Here is a 21,165-nt window from a genome sequence, read left to right as displayed (position 1 = left end):
TGTGTTAAGGAATGTTCCTTCAATATGCAGTTTGCTTAGTGTTTTCATCATGAAAGCATGTTGTATTTTATCAAATGCTTTTTCTGTACCTATTGAGATAATCACATGGTTCTTGTTCTTCAGTTTGTTCATGTGACGATTCACATTGATTGATTTGTGAATGTTGAACAATTATGGCATAGCAGGGATAAATCCCATTTATTCCTGGTGAATGATCTTTCTGATGTGTTGTTGCATTTGATTGGACCAAATTTTATTGAGGATTTTTGTGTCTATGTTCATGAGGGAAATTGGTTTGTAGTTCTCTTTCTCTGTTGAATCTTTTTTGGGTTTAGGATAAGGTGATGCTGGCTTCATAGAAAGAATTTGGGAGGTTTCCCTCTCTTTCAATTGTTTTGAGTAAGTTGAGAAGAATTGGAGTTAGTTCTTTAAATATCTGATAGAATTCAGCAATGAAGCCATCTGGTCCTGGGCTTTTCTTTGTTGGGAGGATCTTTATTACTGATTCAATTTCTGTTTTGGTAATGGGTCTGTTTAGGTTTTCTGTGTCTTCCTGAATTGAAATTGGTTGGTTGTATGTGTTCAGGAATCTATGCATTTGTTCTAGGTTTTGCAGTTTGTTGGCATACAACTCTTTGTAGTAATATCTGATGATTCTTTTTATTTCTGTGGTTTCTGTTGTTACATTTCCTTTTTCACCTCTGATTTTATTGGTTTGAATCTTCTCTCTCCTTTTTTTGGTGCAGTGGGCCAGTGGTGTGTCAATTTTGCTTATTTTTTCAGAAAACCAACTCTGTTTTGTTGATCTTTTGCATTTTTTATTTTAATTTTGTTGATTCCTTCTCTAATTTTAATTATGTCTTTTCTCCTACTAGTTTTGGGTTTAGTTTGCTGTTGTTTTTCTAAATCCTTGAGTTGTATCAATAGCTCATTTATTTGGTATCTTCCCAATTTCTTGATGTGGGCACCAATTGCTACGAATTTTCCTCTTAACACTGCTGTTGCTGTAACCCATAAATTTTGATATGCTGTATTGTCTTCATTTCTTTCCAGAATTTTTTTATTTCTAGTTAAATTTCTTCTACGGCCCACTGTTCATTCACGAGGATTTTGTTTAGTCTCCATGTGTTTGTATATGTTCTAGAGATTCCTTAATTGCTGATTTCCAGCATCATTTTGTTGTGGTCTGAGAAGATGCATGGTGTGATCTTGTTTTTTTTTTTTTTTTTTTTAACTTGCTGAGACTTGCCTTACATCCTAGCACGTGGTCAATCCTAGAGAAAGCTTCATGCATTGATGAGAAAAATATGTATTCTGTGGCTGTAGGGTGGAAGGCTCTGTAAATATCTGTTAGGTCCATTTGTCCTAGTATCTGTTAACTCTGTTCTTTCCTTGTTGATTTTCTCTCTGGTTGATCTCTCCATTGCTGAGAGTGGGGTTGAAGTCCTCCATTACTATTTTATTTGAGTCCATATCTCCATTTAAATCCATTAATATTTCTTTTAGATAGCCAGGTGCCCTGTAATTAGGTACATATACATTTATAATAGTCACATCTTCTTGTTGAATTCATCCTTTAATCATTATATAGTGTCCTTCTTTGTCTCTTAATAGTTTTTTTGTATTGAAGTCTATTTTGTCTGATATTAGGATGGCCACACCAGCTCTTTTTTTGTTTCTGTTAGCACGGATTGTCTTTTTCCATCCTTTCACTTTCAGTTTGTGTGCATCTTTGTTGGTAAGATGTGTTTCTTGTAGACAGCAAATAGATGGGTTTTGCTTTTAAATCCATTCAGCCAATCTATGTCTTTTAACTGGAGAGATGAGGCCATTTACATTCAGAGTGACTATTGTTAAATACAAACTTTGCCCTGCCATATTTCCATTGATAGTCCTAATTTTTTTTACTTTGAGTTACTATTGTAATTTTATTGGGTTATTTTCTGCTTTCATCTTCTTTTGTAGTGATGTTTCTTCTGTTTCTGTGTTTCTGTGTGTGGCACATGCATGAGCATCTTTTCAAGGTCTGAGCAGGTAGTTACAAATTCTTTCAATTTCTGTTTGTTGTGGAAAATCTTTATTTCTCCTTCATGTATAACTTAGAGCTTTGCAGGGTACAGTATTCTAGGTTGACAGTTTTTTTCTCTTAGGACTTGGAATACATATTGCCACTCTCTCCTTGCCTGTAGAGTTTCTGATGAGAAATATTTTGTGAGTCTAATTGTGTTCCCTCTGAATGTGATATAGCCCAACTTGCTTCTCAACGGTGGATGGAACAGGCTGGAGTTTTCAATATTCAGGACTTCTCCTTGTTGTATAGCTTGCATGGTGAGGAAGAAATCCCTCTGAAATGTTATGGTTCTTGTTCCTGGGTGAGGAAGTGTGATGAGATAGCCCCAGCAACTGATGGGCATGTGTGTGGGAGTCAAAGGCTGCAGTTCCCTGCTTACATTCAAAAATACAAACAGAGGGGCGGAGCCAAGATGGCGGATAGTGAGGACGTGTGCCTTAGTTTGGGAAAATAAACTTTCATAAAAGCGGAATTACTGTAGCATCAGGAAAAAACTCAAGAAAAAAACTGCAGAGGAATCGCTTCCGGATCTTGTGGAGGAAACACAGAGGACTTACAGGGAACCCACCGCGTGGAAAACCAACCGAGACAAGCCGAGCGGCAGCGGCGGGAGAGGAGGCAGAGCCACAGAATCTCGCCAGCGCGGGAACGGAGGAGGGTAAGAAAGACAAAAGACCTGAGAAGTCCGAGACATTGGGGGGAGGGGGAACAGAGGCCTCTCCCTTCACTCACCAAGCAAAACAAAGAGCACCGCGATTTTACATATGTAAAGCTCAGCCAAACTCAGTATCTTTAGCGAAACTGGAGAACACATTGAGGGCTGCATAAACTCTTTGTGTGGTCCCAGGGGTAAATCAAACGAATACTCACAGAGGCTAGATTTCAACTACCCTCAACTCCACTCCCAACTGAGTCAAAAAAAAAAAAAAAAAAAAAAAAAGAGAGAGAGAGAGAGAGAGAGAGAGCGTCCCAGCAAGGAGCAAATAATCTGGGAGAGTCGCTCTTTACACAGCCTTAAACCTCAAGAAACAAGCATAGCTCTCTGGCCATACCCATCACAGCCCCTAAGGCTCCAACAAAACAGACAGCTCACTTAGAGGCATAGTATAACGAGAGAAAAAAAAACAAAAACAAAAACAAAAACACCACAAATTATCTCTAACTTGCCAAGCGGGAACGGAGGAGGGTAAGAAAGACAAAAGACCTGAGAAGTCCGAGACATTGGGGGGAGGGGGAACAGAGGCCTCTCCCTTCACTCACCAAGCAAAACAAAGAGCACCGCGATTTTACATATGTAAAGCTCAGCCAAACTCAGTATCTTTAGCGAAACTGGAGAACACATTGAGGGCTGCATAAACGCTGTGTATGGTCCCAGGGGTAGATCAAACGAATACTCACAGAGGCTAGATTTCAACTACCCTCAACCCCACTCCCAACTAAGTCAAAACAAAAAAAAAAAAAAAAAAAAAAGAGAGAGAGAGAGAGCGTCCCAGCAAGGAGCAAATAATCTGGGAGAGTCGCTCTTTACACAGCCTTAAACCTCAAGAAACAAGCATAGCCCTCTGACCACACCCATCACAGCCCCTAAGGCTCCAACAAAACAGACAGCTCACTTAGAGGCATAGTATAACGAGAGAAAAAAAAACAAAAACAAAAACACCACAAATTATCTCTAACATGCCAAGCAAGAAACATAGAAGCGGAGCTACCAAGAACAAGGAAGGCACTATGACGCCCCCAAGTGAACAAGACATGACAATGCAAGATTATGAAGATGAAGAGATAGAGCAAATGCAAGAAGCAGATTTCAAAAAATTCACAAGAACATTAAGAAGTTCTCAAAAACAAATTCTTGAACTACAGAAATCCTTAATGGACAAGATAGAAAATCTCTCCCGTGAAAATGAAATATTAAGGAGGAATCAAAATGAAATGAAACAACTAGTGGAACAGGAAATTGCGATAGTGAAAAAAAACCTCAATGAAATGAAGAACTCAATAGATCAAATGGCAAACACATTAGAGAGCCTTAAAAACAGAATGGATGAAGCAGAGGAGAGAATATCGGAATTAGAAGACAGAGAACAGGAAAGGAAACAGTCAAATCAAAGAAAAGAAGAAGAAATCAGAAATCTAAAAAATACTGTCAGGAATCTACAGGATACTATTAAAAAACCCAACATTCGGGTTCTAGGAGTTCCTGAAGGCATGGAAAGGGAGAAAGGATTAGAAGGCCTTTTTAGTGAGATACTAGCAGAAAATTTCCCAAGTTTGGAGAAGGACAGAGACATCCTAGTACAGGAAGCTCAGAGAACCCCTAATAAACATGATCAAAAGAGATCCTCACCACGACACGTCGTAATCAAACTCACCACAGTGAAACACAAAGAAAAGATCTTAAAATGTGCAAGAGAGAAACGACAGATTACTCTCAGAGGATCTCCAATTAGACTTACAGCTGATTTCTCATCAGAAACCCTACAAGCCAGGAGAGAATGGCGAGATATAGCCCAGGTACTAAGAGAGAAAAACTGCCAGCCCAGAATATTATATCCTGCAAAGCTCTCATTTGTGAATGAAGGTGAAATTAAGACCTTTCACAGCAAACAAAAATTGAAAGAATTTGTCGCCACTCGTCCAGCCCTGCAAAAGATGCTTAAAGACGTGTTACATACAGAAACACGGTCACCAATATGAAAGAAGGTAAAGGAAGGAAACCTCAGAGCAAAAGATCACAGGAATCTCAAACCAGATATTAGAAAATATCTTTGGCAAATGGCAGGGCAAAGTTACTCCTTCTCAATAGTCACAGTGAATGTTAATGGCTTGAATTGTCCAGTTAAAAGACACCGATTGGCTGATTGGATTAAGGAACAAAACCCATCCTTTTGCTGCTTACAAGAAACCCATCTATCCAACAATGATCCATACAAGCTGAGAGTGAAAGGCTGGAAAAAGATATACCACGCCAACAGAAATGAAAAGAGAGCGGGCGTAGCCATCTTAATATCGGACAACATAAACTTTACTACAAAAACTGTTAGGAGAGACAAAGAGGGGCACTATATAATGATTAAGGGATCCATTCAAAGAGAAGATATAACGATTATCAACGTATATGCACCTAATTACAGGGCACCAGCTTATTTAAAAGACTTGTTAAGGGACTTAAAGGGAGACTTAGACCCCAATACAATAGTACTGGGGGACTTCAATACTCCACTCTCAGAGATAGACAGATCAACAGGACAGAAGATCAACAAGGAGACAGTAGATTTAAATGACACTATAGCCCAAATGGATCTAACAGACATCTACAGAACATTTCATCCTACATCTAAGGACTTTACATTCTTCTCAGCAGTACATGGAACCCTCTCTAGGATTGACCACATACTAGGCCATAAAGCAAGTCTCAGCAAATTCAAAAGAATTAGAATCATACCATGCAGCTTCTCAGACCACAAAGGAATGAAATTGGAAATTGGCAACTCAGGAATCCCTAGAGCACGTGTAAACACATGGAGATTGAACAATATGCTCCTGAATGAACAACGGGTCATAGAAGAAATTAAAAGAGAAATCAAAAATTTTCTGGAAGTAAATGAGGATAACAGCACAACATACCAAAACCTATGGGATACAACAAAAGCAGTGTTAAGAGGAAAGTTTATATCAATAGGTGCCTACATCAAGAAATTGGAAAGGCACCAAATAGATGAGCTTTCAAGTCATCTCAAGGATCTAGAAAATCTGCAGCAAACCAAACCCAAACCCAGTAGGAGAAGAGAAATAATTAAAATCAGAGAAGAAATCAACAGGATTGAATCCAAAAAAACATTACAAAAAATCAGCCAAACGAGGAGCTGGTTTTTTGAAAAAATTAACAAAATTGACACCCCATTGGCCCAACTAACTAAAAAAAGAAGAGAAAAGACCCAAATCAATAGGATCAGAGATGAAATGGGAAACGTAACAACAGACGCCACAGAAATAAAAAGAATCATCAGAAATTACTACAAGGACTTGTATGCCAGCAAACAGGGAAATCTATCAGAAATGGACAGATTCTTGGACACATACAACCTCCCTAAATTGAGCCAGGAAGACATAGAAAACCTAAACAGACCAATAACTGACACAGAAATTGAAACAGTAATAAAGGCCCTCCCAACAAAGAAAAGCCCAGGACCAGATGGATTCACTGCTGAGTTCTACCAGGCATTTAGAGAAGAACTAACTCCAATTCTTCTCAAACTATTCAGAGCAATCGAAAAAGAGGGAATCCTCCCAAATTCCTTCTATGAAGCCACCATCACCTTAATTCCTAAGCCAGAAAGAGACGCAACATTGAAAGAGAATTACAGACCAATATCCCTGATGAACATAGATGCAAAAATACTCAATAAAATTCTGGCCAATAGAATGCAACAACACATCAGAAAGATCATCCACCCAGACCAAGTGGGATTCATCCCCGGTATGCAGGGATGGTTCAACATTCGCAAAACAATCAACGTAATACACTACATTAACAGACTGCAGAAGAAAAACCATATGATTCTCTCAATAGACGCAGAGAAAGCATTTGATAAAATACAACACCCTTTCATGATGAAAACTCTAAGCAAACTGGGTATGGAAGGAACATTCCTTAATACAATCAAAACAATATATGAAAAACCCACGGCCAACATCCTATTGAATGGGGAAAAGTTGGAAGCATTTCCACTGAAATCTGGTACCAGACAGGGATGCCCTCTCTCACCACTGCTATTCAATATAGTTCTGGAAGTTTTGGCCAGAGCTATTAGGCAAGAAAAAGAAATTAAAGGGATACAAATCGGGAAGGAAGAACTCAAACTATCCCTCTTTGCAGATGATATGATTCTTTATTTAGGGGACCCAAAGAACTCTACTAAGAGACTGCTGGAACTCATCGAAGAGTTTGGCAAAGTAGCAGGATATAAAATCAATCCACAAAAATCAACAGCCTTTGTATACACAGGCAATGCCACGGCTGAGGAAGAACTTCTAAAATCAATCCCATTCACAATAGCTACAAAAACAATCAAATACCTTGGAATAAACTTAACCAAAGACGTTAAAGATCTCTACGATGAAAACTACAAAACCTTAAAGAAAGAAATAGAAGAGGATACCAAAAAATGGAGAAATCTTCCATGCTCATGGATTGGAAGAATCAATATCATCAAAATGTCTATCCTCCCAAAAGCAATTTATACATTCAATGCAATACCCATCAAGATCCCGAAGACCTTCTTCTCAGATATAGAAAAAATGATGCTGAAATTCATATGGAGACACAGAAGACCTCGAATAGCCAAAGCAATCTTGTACATCAAAAACAAAGCCGGAGGAATCACAATACCTGATTTTAGGACATACTACAGGGCAGTTGTTATCAAAACAGCATGGTACTGGTACAGAAACAGATGGATAGACCAATGGAACAGAATAGAAACACCAGAAATCAATCCAAACACCTACAGCCAACTTATATTTGACCAAAGATCCAAATCTAATCCCTGGAATAAGGACAGTCTATTCAATAAATGGTGCTGGGAAAATTGGATTTCCACATGCAGAAGCTTGAAGCAAGACCCATACCTATCACCTTACACAAAAATTCACTCAACATGGATCAAAGACTTAAATCTACGACCCGAAACCATCAAATTATTAGAGAGCATTGGAGAAACCCTGCAAGATATAGGCACAGGCAAAGACTTCCTGGAAAATACTCCAACAGCAAAGGCAGTCAAAACCAAAATTAACATTTGGGATTGCATCAAATTGAGAAGTTTCTGTACAACAAAATAAACAGTCAGGAAAGTGAAGAGACAACCAACAGAATGGGAAAAAATATTCGCAAACTATACTACAGATAAAGGATTGATAACCAGAATCTACAAAGAAATCAAGAAAATCCACAACAACAAAACAAACAACCCACTTAAGAGATGGGCCAAGGACCTCAATAGACATTTTTCGAAAGAGGAAACCCAAATGGCCAACAGACACATGAAAAAATGTTCAAGATCACTAGCAATCAGAGAAATGCAAATCAAAACCACAATGAGGTTCCATCTCACCCCGGTGAGAATAGCTCACATTCAGAAATCTACCAACAACAGATGCTGGAGAGGATGTGGGGAAAAAGGGACACTAACCCACTGTTGGTGGGAATGCAAACTGGTTAAGCCACTATGGAAGTCAGTCTGGAGATTCCTCAGAAACCTGAACATAACCCTACCATACAACCCAGCCATCCCACTCCTTGGAATTTACCCAAAGGAATTTAATTTGACAAATAAAAAAGCCATCTGCACATTAATGTTTATTGCAGCTCAATTCACAATAGCTAAGACCTGGAACCAACCCAAATGCCCATCAACAGTAGACTGGATAAAGAAATTATGGGACATGTACTCCATAGAATACTATACAGCAGTAAGAAACAACGAAACCCAGTCATTTGCAACAAGATGGAGCAATCTGGAAAACATCATGCTGAGTGAATTAAGCCAGTCCCAAAGAGAAAAATATCATTTGTTTTCCCTGATCGATGACAACTGAGCGCCAAAGAGGAAACCTGTTAAGTGAAATGGACACTATAAGCAACAATGAACTGATCAGCTCCTGTCCTGACTTTAGATGTACAATGTAATACTTTATCCTTTTTAGTATTTGTTGTTGTTGTTGTTGTTCTAGTACTATTGGTTGAACTCAGTAATTAACACACAATTATTCTCAGGTGTTTAAATTTTAACTGAAAAGTGATCCCTGTTAAATCTAAGAGTGGAAAAAGAGAGGGAGGAGATGAACAATTTGGAACATGCTCAATCGGACTGGCCGCAAATGGTGGAGTTAGAAATGTGCAGGGGATTCCAACACAATTCCATCAAGATGGCATGTACCAATGCCATCGCACTAGTCCAAGTGATCAATTTCAGCTCACAATTGATAGCTCTGATAGGTCTAAGAGTCAAAGAGATCACACAAACAAGACAAGTATCTGCTAATACTAACTGATAGAATCAAAAAGGGAGAGAAAGATCCAACATGGGAAGTGGGATACACAGCAGACTCATAGGATGGCAGATGTCCTAAACAACACTCTGGCCTCAGAATCAGCCCTCAAGGCATTCAGATCTGGCTGAAGAGCCCATGAGAGTATAGCAGGCATGGAAAGCCAAGATATCATGGGAAAAAAAAAAAAAGACCTAAATGAATGATCTCTGTGAGTGAGATCCCAGTGGAAAGAACGGGGCCATCAAAGAAGGAGATACCCTTCTCCGAAGGGAGGAGAGAACCTCCACTTTGACTATGACCCTATCTGAATAAGACCAAAGTCAGCGAACTCTAAAGGCTTCCATAGCCCTGGCAACTCATGACTAGAGCCTAGGGAGATTACTGACGCCATGAACAGGAGTGTCAAATTGTTAAGTCAGCAACAGGAGTCACTGTGTACTTACACCCCATGCGGGATCTGTCCCTAATGTGTCGTCTAAAGCCAAGTGATGTTATGACTGGTACTGAAACAGTATTTTTATACTTTGCGTTTCTGTGTGGGCGCAGACTGATGAGGTCTTTGCTAATTATATACTGAAGTGATCTTCTGTATATAAAGAGAATTGGAAATGAAAAAAAAAAAAAACAACCTGGTGTTAAAATGGAAATGGCATAGAAAATTAATTATTTTGAAAAAAAAATTATGTAGGATCTCTGTCTTTAATGTGCTGTACATTGCTATTTAATGCTATAATTAGTAATCCAATGGTAGTTTTTTCACTCGATGTTGCTATATGGGCAAAATGTTGAAACCTTTACCTAATATATACTAAATTGATCTTCTGTATACAAAGAGAATTGAAAATGAATCTTTACATGAATGGAAGGGGAAAGGGAGCGGGAGGGGGGAGGGTTGCGGGCGGGAGGGAAGTTATGGGAGGGGGGAAGCCATTGTAACCCACAAGCTATACTTTGGAAATTTATATTCATTAAATAAAAGTTTAATAAAAAAAAAAAATACAAACAAACAAAATGGCTCCTCCCAGCAGGCTGAATGTCCAGGTGGAGAGGTGGGGAGGGAGGTCGGCAGGGGGATGCCCAATCTCTCTGTTCCTCTATATCTTCTCTTTTTCCCTGTGTGGAACTTCAAAAGCAGTTCACTAAGCTCTCCCTCCTACTGCTCTTTGTAGCTCTGTGTACCTGTGATTTCCCATTTCACCTGGTCTTCTGGGGGCTGTACCAACCTCCCTTATTTGGGCCTGTGCTGCTTCCCTTTCTTATTTGTTCTTTTGGCTTAGACCTGCCCAGTCTCTGTTGTTCTTCTGGTCTTCCTGTCAAGAATTTCCCACTGCTCTCTCTCCGGTATGTAACTTCTCTCCTTTTTAACTATCTATTTTGCCCATGTGACTCAGAGTGTCCTGTTGCTATACTGCCATCTGGGGACTTCCACATGACTTCTAATCCTAACCAGATGATTTTTAATTTAAGAGAATAAGGTGGACTACTATGTAATAAAATATATCTGGAGCAGAAGACCATGAATAAGAGAAACTCCTTCAGGATCATGTCAGTCTAATGGATAGTATTGTACTAAATGAGATAATTGGCCTAATCCTAACTAGAAAGGTATTTTTACCATTCTTGAACAAACTTTGAAATCACACAATAACAATTTTTTAAAGAGTCATCTATCTCATTGAATAAACTACATTTCACTAGCCTTTATTCACATTGAAGAAATGTATTCTTTTACCAGTAAGGTGTCTTTTTAAAAATAATTTTATGATATTCACCAGTTTATTCAGTGTATAGCTTCATTCCTTTCTTCAGAAGCCAATTGTACTTGAGTTTATTCAAATGACGTTTTATTAGATTCAGTCTGATACCTGATTAGGCTATCATGAAGGTGTAAATTCATGGCACAGTATGAGGTAATAACTTTTGGAAAATAGCTTAATATTTTAAATTAAGAGTTATACAAGAAAAAGGTAATTTGAAGAGTGGTTCAGGAGTATTTTCCCTTGAGTAAATTTTCTTCTATTTAACTACAATATGAAAGAGCAGTTACAAAATTTTAGCAGTTAGAGGTTAAGGCTAAAAATAAAGAAATACCAGTTGGAAGAAACACTTTATGGACAAAATATATCACACAAAGATCTTGTAGTGAACCCCCCCACCCCCGCACTGGAAAACTTCCATAGAGTATTTACGGCTTCACACTTCTTCTTTTCCTTTTTTTAACTTTTATTTAATAAATATGAATTTTTCCATTTATTAAACTTTTATTTAATGAATATAAATTTCCAAAGTACAGCTTATGGGTTACAATGGCTTCCCCCCTCCCAAAACTTCCCTCCCACCCGCAACCCTTCCCTTTCCCGCTCCCTCTACCCTTCCATTCACATCATGATTCATTTTCAATTCTCTTTATATACAGAAGATCAGTTTAGTATATATTAGGTAAAGATTTCAACAGTTTGCCCCATATAGCAACACAAAGTGAAAAAACTACCGTTGAAGTACTAGTTATAGCATTAAATAACAGTGTACAGCACATTAAAGACAGAGATCCTACATAATATTTTTTTAAAAAATTAATTAATTTTCTATGCCATTTCCATTTTAACACCAGGTTTTTTTTTTTTTCATTTCCAATTATCTTTATATACAGAAGATTGATTCAGTATATAATTAGTAAAGACCTCATCAGTTTTTGCCCACACAGAAACACAAAGTATAAAAATACTGTTTCAGTACTAGTTGTAGCATCACTTCACATTAGACAACACATTAAGGACAGATCCCACATGGGGTGTAAGTACACAGTGACTCCTGTTGCTGATTTAACAATTTGACACTCCTGTTCATGGCGTCAGTAATCTCCCTAGGCTCTAGTCATGAGTTGCCAGGGCTATGGAAGCCTTTTGAGTTCGCTGACTTTGATCTTATTCCGATAGGGTCATAGTCAAAGTGGAAGTTCTCGCCTCCCTTCAGAGAAAGGTACCTCCTTCTTTGATGGCCCCATTCTTTCCACTGGGATCTCACTCACAGAGATCTTTCATTTAGGTCTTTTTTTTTTCCATGGTGTCTTGGTTTTCCATGCCTACAATACTCTCATGGGCTCTTCAGCCAGATACGAATGCCTTAAGGGCTGATTCTGAAGCCAGAGTGCTATTTAGGACATCTGCTATTCTATGGGTCTGCTGTGTCTCCTGCTTCCCATGTTGGATCCTTCTCTACCTTTTTGATTCTATCAGTTAGTATTAGCAGACACTTGTCTTTTTTGTGTGATCCCTTTGACTCTTAGACCTATCAGAGCCATCAATTGTGAACTGAAATTGATCACAAAGTACAGCTTATAGATTACAATGGCTTCCCCCCATAACTTCCCTCCCACCTGCAACCCTCCCATCTCCCGCTCCCTCTCCCATTCCATTCACATAAAGATTCATTTTCAATTATCTTTATTTGCAGAAGATCAATTTAATATATATTAAGTAAAGATTTCAACAGTTTGCACCCACACAGAAACATAAAGTATAAAGTACTGTTTGAGTACCAGTTATAGCTTTCACATTGAACAACACATTAAGGACAGAGATCCTACATGAGGAGTAACTGCACAGTGTTGCCTATTGTTGACTTAACAAATTGACACTCTTGTTTATGACATCAGTAATCACCCTAGTCTCTCATCATGAGTTGCCAAGGCTATGGGAGCCTTTTGAGTTTGCTGACTCCAATTTTATTTAGACAAGCTCATAGTCAAAGTGAAAGTTCTCTCCTCCGTTCAGAGAGAGATGGCCCATTCTTTCCACTGGGATCTCACTCACAGGGATCTTTCATTTAGGTCCTTTTTTTTTTTTTTTTTTTTCTGCCAGAGTGTCTTGGCTTTCCATACCTAAAATATTTTCATGAGCTCTTCGGCCATATCCGAATGCCTTAAGGGCTGATTCTGAGGCCAGAGTGCTGTTTAGGACATGTGCCATTCTATGAGTCTGCTATGTATCCTGCTTCCCATGTTGGATTGTTCTCTCCCTTTTTAATTCTATCAGTTAGTATTAGCAGACACTAGTCTTGTTTATGTGATCCCTTTGACTCTTAGACTTATCAGTATGATCAATTGTGAAATGAAATTGATCACTTGGCCTAGTGAGGTGGCATTGGTACACGTCACCTTGAAGGGATTGAATTGGAATCCCCTGGCACATTTCTAACTCCACCATTTGGGGAAAGTCAGTTTGAGCATGTCCCAAATTGTACATCTCCTCCCTCTCTTATTCCCACTCTTACATTTAACAGAGATCACTTTTTAGTGAAATTTAAACACCTAAGAATAATTCACACTTATTCTTCTAAAGATTTATTTATTTATTTATTTATTTATTTATTTGAGATGTCAAGTGGCAGAGAAAGACAGAGAGTGAGTAAGCACATTGATTGATTCTTTCTGCTGTGTATTCACTCCCCAAATGTCTGGAACAACCAGATCTGAGCCAGGCCAAAACCAGTAGCCAGGAACACAGTCTTGGTTTCCCATTGGGTAGTAAGGGCTCAAGTACATGGGACAACTTACTGCCTTCCCAAGCTTTTTAGCAGGAGGCTGAATTGGAAGCAGGGCAGCCAGGATTTGAACTGACTCTCTGAGATGGGATGTTAGAAGGCAATGGCTTGACGCACAATGCCACAATGCCAGCTCTCATATCTATTTTTAAAAAAGAAGCAATGGGCTGGTGCTGTGGCTTAACAGGCTAATCCTCCAACTTGCGGTGCTGGCACACTGGCTTCTAGTCCCGGTCGGGGCGGCGGATTCTATCCCGGTTGCCCCTCTTCCAGGCCAGCTCTCTGCTATGGCCTGGGAAGGCAGTGGAGGAAGGCCCAAGTGCTTGGGCCCTGCACCCACATGGGAGACCAGGAGAAGCACCTGGCTCCTGGCTTCGGATCAGCACGATGCGCCAGCAGCAGCGGCCATTGGAGGATGAACCAACGGCAAAGGAAGACCTTTCTCTCTCTCTCTCTCTCACTATCCACTCTGCCTGTCCAAAAAAAAAAAAAAAAAAAAAAAAAAAAAGGAGGGGAGAGAGAGAGAGAGAGAGCCTTCTTTGATCAGCTGGTTCATTCCTCAAATGTTTGCAGTGGCTGGGGCTGGGCCAGGGTGCTCAACCTACCATGTGAATGGCGAGGACCTAAGCAATTGAGTCATCACTATTGTCTTGCAGGGTGAGCATTAAAAGGAAGCTGGAAACAAGAAGAGAGCTGGGGCTTGAAACCAGGAACCCCAATGTGGAATGTGGGCACCTTAGCAAGTCTAAGCACCTGTCCCAGCTGCAATTTTAAATGAATGTTTATTTAGTATCATGGAGGATGTAATACTTGGGCAAAGATTTGGAGGCAAAGATCAATGTTCTCACCTTGCCTGTGCCTGGGGAAAGAGCATTCCAGCTGGAGAGGATGAGGGCTGCCAGCAGAGAGGCAGGACAATGCCCATTACTCACTGAATGCCAATGGGACTGGATGTGGTGAATGAAAGCAGAGGAGGGCACTAGCAGGTGAAGTCAAAGTGGTCAAATGACCAATTGTGGGGGACTGTGAAGCTGAGTGTGCATGGACAGGCCCCTTCTGAGTGACATGGGAGCCACCGGAAGTTTTGGAGAATGACCTAGCTAGATGTGTGCTTCCAAAAGGTCTTTAGTACTATGGAACTGAAATTATACTACAGAAGAGAAAGAGAGGATTCCTGAACACCTTTTAGGAGGCTGCTGCAGGGGTGTAGCTGAGTTAATTTACAAGGTACCTCTCTGTATCCCTGATGTGGTCATAGCTTGTCATGAATCTTACAGTCCCAGCTGGGGTATGGCTTCCTGAGTCCATAACTGACTCTATTATTTGGTAATTTTACATCTCTAGACATTTTAGTCATCATCTAACCCTAGTTAGACTGCACAATGCAGTTCTAAGAAGTGTTTCAATCCACTTAGAAGATATATACATGCTTGACTGTCACTGGTAGTGGATATCAAGATAAAAGTTTTATTTTTATTTATTGTTCCAGATGTAGTTGAAAAACTTTGGATACAAACTAAGATTAATTTGTACGATTATCTATAATTCAATGTACAACTGTAAATGATTCCAATTACAAATATCATCAGCATGATTGAACACAAGCCCGGATTTTAATAAATTTTCATCTGTGAAGCAGTCTGTAAAAAGCATACTAAATCTATGCTTTGCTCAGTGAATTATCCATTAGAAATCATTTAAATCAGTTTCAATGTCAAGCTCTTATAATACTTTATTCTGACTTAACTTTTTATTTATTTTAAATATAGAATATGCACTGGCTTATTTGTAAAAAACCAACCACCTCAAATATTTAATGCTAATGTTGTTTACACTGGCCTTCCTAGATATTCTGGGTTCACCGTCTTTGGACATAATATTGGTTTTCTCAGTTTCAGGTATTAGACCAGCAAGACCAACAGGGGTCTTGTCAGTGCAAATGACTCAACTGTGTTCAGTAAAAACAGCTTTCTCCTTTTGATTAGATTTCCTTTTCAAACAGCTGATCCTTTAGCAACAAAAATCCTCTAGCTAGTCAAATTCCATCATTCTGGATTAGAAGGAACCCTATTTCTTATAGTACGTTAACATCCTAATTTATGAATGAGAGTCTTGTGAATTTAGTTACAATGAAAACATTCCCCCAAAATATGATATTTTAGATAAACTGAAAAGCATTATTTTTTTAAAATATGAAAGGCAAGTTTATCAATGGAATAACAGAACTGTCTTTAAATTGAAACTGTAGGCCATACCACCATTTTTCTAGTTGAAAAGGAAGAAGAATAACCTTAAAAGATAGCTTTATAAATCTATAAAAATCTTCCAGGAGCAATTGGTTGTACCACATATTTCATGTATTTCATCAGCATAAGGAGTAAGTAAAAGGATTCTTAGAGGTATTTCTTATATTTTAAAAAAATTACTTATTTCAAAGTCAGAGTTATAGAGAGAGAGAAGGAGGAAGGGAGAGAGAGAGAGAGAGAGGTGCCTTCCATCTTTTGGTTTACTCTTCAAATGGTTGCAATGGCCAGGGCTAGGCTAGACTGAAGCCAGGAGCCAGGAGCTTCATCTGGATCTCCCCAGGGGTGCAGCCATCTGAGCATTTGGGCCATCTTCCACTGCCTTCCAAGGGACATCAGCAGGGAGCTGGATTGAAAGTGGAGTACACAGGACTCCAACAAGTGCCCATATGAAACTAGCATTGCAGATGGCAGCCTAACCTGCTCTGCCACAGTTCTAGCCCTCTATTAGTGGTATTTCAGTGTCCTATAATGAATTCCTGTGTCAGTTTCTATATATTGCTGGAATGTTGCATGTAAAATATTTAAATTTATTTCAGTATAGTCTCAAATGGGGTTGAAATGGGTCAGGAACATTTTTTTTAATGATTTGCTTTATTTATTTGAAAGGTGGAGTTACAAAGAGAGTGGACAGACAGAGAGCGAGAGAGTTCGTCTACCTGCTGGTTTACTCACAAAATGACTGGAATGGCCAGGGTTGGGCAATGCCAAAGCCAGGAGCTAGAAGCTTCATCTGAATCTCCCTGCGGGTGCTGGGCCCAAGAATTTCAGCCATTTTCCACTGTTTTCCTAAGCACATTAGCAGGAGCTGGATCGGAAGTGGAGCAGCCAGTACTCGAACTGGCATTTTTATTGGATGCCAGCATTACAGGCTGCAGCTTAACACATTAAACCACAACTCCAGCCCTGGGAACTGCAAATAACCAGTGAGCAAGTCAAATTAACCATTTGTGAAGACAGAAAGTTCACAATTAATTTGAAACATAGCATTACTATAAATGGCTTTTTACTTCATCAAAGATTTCTTATATTCTACTCCAGTTTTATATATCTTTCTTGTCTTTATTTTTTTAAGTTTTTATTTATTTGAGAGGTAGAGTCACAGACAGTGAGTGGGAAAGACAGAGAGAAAGGTCTTCCTTCTGCTGGTTCACTCCCCAAATGACCACAACGGCTGGGCTGCGCCAATATGAAGCTAGGAGCCAGGAGCTTCTTCCCGGTCCCTTACATGGGTGCAGGGGTCCAAACACTTGGGCCATGTTCTACTGCTTTCCCAGGCCACAGTAGAGAGCTGGATTGGAAGAAGAGCAGCTAGGACTAGAACTGGAGCTCATACGGGATGCTGGTGCTGCAGGCAGAGGATTAACCTACTACACCACAGCGCCAGCCCCTCTTTTCTTTTTTAAAAAAATTATCCATTTATTAGAAAGGCAGAGGTTCAGGGGAAGAAACAGTGACACATACACACACACAGAGGGAGAGGGAGAGGGAGAGAGATGGGAGTGAACAAGTAGACAGAAGATCTCTCTCTCTCTCTCTCTCTCTCTCTCTCTTTCTCTTTCTCTTCCACCCTCTCTATGTGTGTTAGTGTGTGTGTTGGGGGGGGAGGTATGTGTCTGTCTTTCCCTCTCTCTGTAATGATCTTTCAAATTAATTAATTAATTTTAAAAAATCATTGCTTAGTCAACAACATATATTCATCCAATTCAATGAAGATAAGAATAGTTTATCCAATGCTAGTCATGAAAGGAATAAAACACTCATTCAATCAAAATTTTCCATTCCTGGCAAAGACATGATCTAAAAATCACTCATGAAAACATAATTTTCACATAGGATGGTATACGAAATTCAGACAAAATAAACATTCTTAGTAAAGAGAATGCACTCAGTTTGAGTCAATAATTGGTTATAGTGTGATTATGATTCTCAGGCATGACTACACAAAATTTTTAACATATTTTGCTGATGCAATGTCTGAATTCTGATAAAAATAACAAGATACAACATAGAACATTAAGCACTTTGAAATCCGAAGTCTGAGATTTGAAAAGGAGAATATATTAGTTATTTCTGTGTTGTAACACATTGCAACAAATATGGTTTCTTAACACAAATTTATTATCTTACATTGTAGTTCAACATCATCAGGGCTGCATTCTTTGTAAGTGCTCCAAGGGAGAATACATTGCCTTGACTTTTTAATCTTTTAGAGAATAACATCATTCTTTGACTCTTGGACTCCCTTCCTTTATCTTAAAAGGTAGGTCCATCCCATCTTTCTGACCCTCCTTCAATTGTTGACTCTGCCTCTGTTCTAAGTAGAAAAGGTCCTCTGCTTTCAAGTACCCCTGGTTAATTTGGCCAGCCTGGATAATTTGGGATGATCTTTTCATTTTTCAGGTCTTTACTTTTACTTGCATCTGGAAAGTCCCTTTTCCCAATGTTAAGTACAGTCTTCATTGGTTCTGCAGATCAGGATATAGACACCTTTGGAAGGCATAGAAAAAATGCAGTGCAAGATCAAGGCAAAATACAGCTGTAGTTACAATTGATCTTGTTTCACACTGTTACTCAAAATCTTTGTCAGTGTTATCTATTGGGTCTCTGTCTTAATTCTTACTGAGTTTATGCAGAAGTTTAAAAATAAATTGACTAAAAAACTGTGTATCTTTCACAGGATATGAAAATAATTTTTTCTTTCAATTCTGCAGAAGATCTGCAGAATTTTCTGCTTTGTTCTACAGATTAAGTTGCTTGGAGGATACTCTCAAATTCTCACCAGTGACTTCAACTAAGAGAATTTAGTAAATACTATTTTGTACTTAGAAAAGGCTTTGACTTTGCATTTTGCAAGCCTTTTCTTTTTGGAAATAACTTTAAAAACAGTATGCTGTATGGTACATGTATTTAAAACAGCAATATCTACTTAATAATTGTGATGTTTGTATAAATTACATGAAATTAGCCAATGTACTTATTTGCCTTGTGCTTTGTTTTCTCAATTATGCCCCTTCTTGGGGTACCTTATCAAATAGGTTTGAGGGTCAAATGTACAGATATTAGATTTGTAAATAATAAAATGCTGTTCAGATGTTAGTTAACAATTTATTCTCTTAGCACACATTAGATAGGGCATTATCATTTCCACTTTAATTTAAATAGTAAAGGCTACCAGGGTTAAGACTGGTGATTTGATTCACTAAATGGCTCAAGACCGGATTCTAGAATCCTTATGTTTTCTGGCTTTCCCTCTAGTGATTTTCTTTATATTGAGACACTTTTTAAAAAACTTTCTTGAGATGGACCTCAGGGTTGCAGCAGGAGAAAGCATTAAATACAGCACTGGAACAGCATACAATCAATTCTCAAAGGCCCTAGGATTAAATAATTGAAGCCTTTGTTAGAAGAAAGTATCTCACAACAAATCATAGACACTCAGAGTTCTTTCCTCAAGAGAGTGAATTTGCTTTTCCAGTTTGCCTTTAAGTTCAGAGGTAAAGGAAGAGGAGGGACCAATTGAATATATACAGTGTCTTTGTGGTGCTCACTTCAGATAATCAAAATACTCACTTTTGAGGCTTTGTGTGTACAGGAAATATAATTGGCAATCTGATAAATTCTAAGAGAAATGCCATGCAATTGGATTTTCATAGAATCTTTACATTGAGGCTCAGGGCACCTGTTCCATTTCAGGCTCATATGATCCACCCACACTGGCACATAATGCTTCCCAAAAGATCCCTCTGCCAGGGGCTAGCAATAAATCCTTTCTCAGCAGACAAGTTGGCCTTTATTTTTTGTATTGCTATGGACATCTCACATGACATTCCCAAATAAGGTATTATGCTACAAGCCTGCTATGATTACTGGTAATGACTTAACTGCAAAGGAATTATAACAGTATGAATAACAGTGGTTTGCACTGTGAATGTCCTAGCCACTCCAAAAATGCCACAGCAACAAATAGAAAATGCTTCTCATTCGGCAGTTTGAAAGGAGTAAAAGTCAGTGGGCTACAGCTGCTGCTAATCTGTAAATACTGATTGTTCATTCAATAGCAGGAAGCAAAACAAATGTAAAACTAGTGATGGCATTACTATTCTACAGTGTGTACATTAAGGGAATGAAAGGAAAATAAAATTTATACTCAAATACAAGACACCTGGGGAGGAGCATGTAGTTGTACATTTGTTAAACAGGAAAATCATACACATTTCAATGCTGGGTTTGAGAATGATCGCAGCAGCAACATCATGCAGCGCATGTTTTTTCTCATATATTCATGTATTCATATCTAGCATTATAGATTAATGATATAGAAGTACAAAATTAAATTTATGCAGTGAGCTTTATTTCTATATTGATGTTTTTTACCTTTTTTTTTTTTTTTTTTTTTTGACAGGCAGAGTGGATAGTGAGAGAGAGAGACAGAGAGAAAGGTCTTCCTTTTGCCGTTGGTTCACCCTCCAATGGCCGCCGCGGTAGCGCGCTGCGGCCGGCGCACCGCGCTGTTCCGATGGCAGGAGCCAGGTGCTTTTCCTGGTCTCCCATGGGGTGCAGGGCCCAAGCACTTGGGCCATCCTCCACTGCACTCCCGGGCCACAGCAGAGAGCTGGCCTGGAAGAGGGTCAACCGGGACAGGATCGGTGCCCCGACCGGGACTAGAACCCGGTGTGCCGGCGCCGCAAGGCGGAGGATTAGCCTAGTGAGCCGCGGCGCCGGCTGTTTTTTACCTTTTAAGAAGGATTTTAGTTAGATGGCAAAATTCAATATAGCCTCACTTTAAAACAAGTTTTAAAAACTAATCAAAAGGAGCAAATTTTAGGTGACATTATTTATTGAATGGCATATACTGTTAAAGTGAATTAAAGACTTATATTTCTATTAGCTATGTACACTTCAAATACTCATTTATTTATTGAACTTATTTTTGTCCTATAGAATTGTAATCTACAACTAAAGATTATAGATAACAGGCTTTTTATAATATCATAAGCTAAGACTGTGAACTTAGCTAAAGTTCATTTCACAGAAGGGAAAATGAGAAAGACCTTCCAGTCAAGTAAATGAAGTACTGTTTCTTATTTTCTATAATTTAAAAATTGGTAATACCATCAAATATAAGGCTTTTCATGTTGTAACAAACAACTTTTAGATTACAAATGATTGGATGCTGAATTCCATGAATAA

This window comes from Lepus europaeus, chromosome 2, assembly GCF_033115175.1.
Source record: "Lepus europaeus isolate LE1 chromosome 2, mLepTim1.pri, whole genome shotgun sequence".
Classification (NCBI taxonomy): Eukaryota; Metazoa; Chordata; class Mammalia; order Lagomorpha; family Leporidae; genus Lepus; species Lepus europaeus.
Note: the sequence above shows the minus strand (reverse complement) of the source record.